The following is a 3004-nucleotide window of genomic DNA, read 5'->3' as shown; positions in this document are numbered from 1 at the left end:
GTAAGCTTCTAGATGTAGCAGGTCATAATGGAGAATCCTATCACTAGAAACATCTTGTTCTATGAATGCAATGCGGGTTCCTTGTGCTAAATTCCCTACCATAGATTGGAAGGAAGATTCATCTATATCTCTCTCCACTACTAAATCTTGAAGTGCTTTGTCTAGAATGGCTTTATGAGTGGGTGAAATAAGCAGTAGTTCAAAAAGTGATATATGTGCCGAGGTTTTCTTGACTTGGTCAACAATATTATAAGTCCCTACTATTGGTGGTAGGTTTGGTGGTACTCCTTGTAAAGTTACCTTTGATCTATGAGTAACTACTACATAGTCTCTGTCTCTAGGAGTTATTGTGATTGTAGCCTTTGTATCATCTTATGTGCAGGAACTGTCTGTACCATATGTTGTGTTGTCAAGGTTTATGTTATATCCCTCCTTGTAGTCTTCATGTGTAAGTTTGACATCCATGATATGTTCTATAAGTTTAGCTTCAAACCATCCTGAATGAAATGGTTCATCGTGCCCCCAATCTATGAGACAAAGATTTTTGTCTTCATCATATTTCGGTGCCTCTAACAGCATGCAAATTTGGTTTTCATCTTCGGGAATCTCTGGATATTGTTCATCTTTATCAAGTCTTTCTTTTACTACATCTTCTGAGCCAATGGCATGAATAATATAGTCGTATGAGACTTTTGTGTAAATAGTTGTATTATCTTGCATTCTTGATGTAGTAGCCTTCCCTTTGTCATGTTCAACAAATGGATCCTTAAAGATTGTGTGATTTGTGTTTGTTGAGGGTTTATTGGTATCAATCGTGATGTCACCTTGATCAATCATATCTTGGACCAAGTTTTTTAATTTATAGCAACTCGATGTTTTGTGACCTTTACTATGATGATAATCACAGAAATCATTATCATTCCACCAGGTAGGTTTGAAAGGACCTGGTTCATATAATCTTATTTCTAGCAAAGTGATCATGTTTGTCTATATTAACTTTTTTAGCGCTGATTCAATAGGTTCCTCTAGAGGTGTGTAATTTTTTCTTGGAGCATTTGCCCTTGGATATTTTGTGTTCATATTTTGTGCAGCGTTCACATTTGTTGATATAGTATTGTTCTCTATACATGGATTTAAAGATTGACTTGTGCCTTGTAAAGATAAAACCGGTTGAGTTCTATTAACCAAACGAGCATCTACAACGCCATCATTGGTCACATTTTTGTTTTTCGATCAAAATTTGGATTTATCATTGTTGTTGTTGTTGCCATACTTAATAAGACCTTGTTCCACTAGTCCTTTCTCACACTTTAGAGATTTTTAAGTGATTTTGTTTAAATGTGGTTAAACATTGCATGTGTATTGGATACTTAATCTTAGGGATTAAGTTTTCTATTAACATATCCACTTGCTTTGTTTCTGGAATAATGGTCTTGCACCTCCTATAGAGAGCTATCAATAGTTGTATGAAGGATGCAAACGTTTCATTCTCATATTGTTTCACGGTACACAAGTCCATTAAAGTGACCGAGGTTTCAATGTTATGTGAAAAATTTGCAATAAAATGTTCAGCTAATTCTCCCCATGATGTGATAGTTTGTGGTAAATGTGAAAACCACTCTAAGACTGAGCCTCTCGAACTTTTAGGAAAAAACCTCATTAGGTAAGTGTCTTCTGTTGCAACCTCTATGCATTCCATAAAAAACTCTTTGATGTGGTCTCTAGGATCACCTTTCCCTCGATATCTGTCAAATTTCGACGTTTCAAAATATGGTGGGAAAGGCAGCATGTATAATGAGTGATCAAAAGGATAAGGATGTAAGTCCTATAGTGTGTAGCTCTTTTTATTGTTACCAGTTTGCATAGTCGATACCTGTTGTTGCAAATTCTGTAACTGTTGTGACAGAATATCCGTTTGAGTCAAAGGTACACTTTGTGTATGTGTATTTCCCACAAAAGGGTTCATGGTAGCATAACTAGGATGTTGTTGGAAGGCACCATGATTATAATTGTGCATGTTGTACGTTCCACTAGGTACTGTGAAATAAGGGATATATGAACCCATGTTTGGATGAGTTGTATTCATTGTATTGGTAAGACCTATGTTTGCATTTTGATGACTATATGTTGATCCCATAGAATAGGAAATCGGAGGTTGGGTTGTACTTATTGTATGATGAATCTATGTTTGAATAGGTGTTGAGATAGTTGATATTAATGGTATGGTATGTATTGGTGCGCTAACATTTATTGTTGAAGATGATGCACTTGATTGAGAGTTCATGTTTGAACTGACATTTGTTTGTATAGATGATGTTGGTGCATTCTGAGGAAAACTTGAGTTCGTTGCTTGTGTTTGTGTCATATGTGGTATTTGACTGCTATCTTGACCTAGAGTATTTTCTAGTGGTAGAATTTTTGTGACATCAAAGTCTTAAGGTAACTTTGCCTCATTTTGTAATAACAACGACAAATATTTGTCCCTATCACTATGTATGAGTGCATCTAAGATCATAAGGACATGTGGGTCTTGTTGATTTGATTCAATCTCTTCTCATGTTAACTGTTGTTGTAGTTCATGTATTGTGGGCATTGTCCAAGAACCTGACTGTTAACTAGTTGATATGTCCATATTCAAAGTTGGGTTTACAGATTGGTCGTTGTTTGGGTCCATTGTACCTTTTACCTTTTGTGAACTTGTGACAGGCATTTAAGACTTCTATATGAGGGTGGTTTTATAACTTTATGCAAGATGACAACCAATGCTAGACTCTAGACCTAAGTATGGGATATGTAATACCGGACTAGACTCTCTATTGAGGATTTTGAGGTGAGACTTGTTGAGTATTTCAAGATTTCTGCAACACAAATTTTTCTCTTCGACGTTCTATCTTAATCTCTCTATCAATCCTATGGGCAATTTTATACTCGATATTTATCTCGTACTCAACTCATATATACTAGGGTACGTTTCTTTTTGAATCCCAGGATAAGTTAGCTAGAC

This window comes from Cryptomeria japonica, chromosome 5 (genome assembly GCF_030272615.1).
Source record: "Cryptomeria japonica chromosome 5, Sugi_1.0, whole genome shotgun sequence".
Lineage (NCBI taxonomy): Eukaryota > Viridiplantae > Streptophyta > Pinopsida > Cupressales > Cupressaceae > Cryptomeria > Cryptomeria japonica.
Note: the sequence above shows the minus strand (reverse complement) of the source record.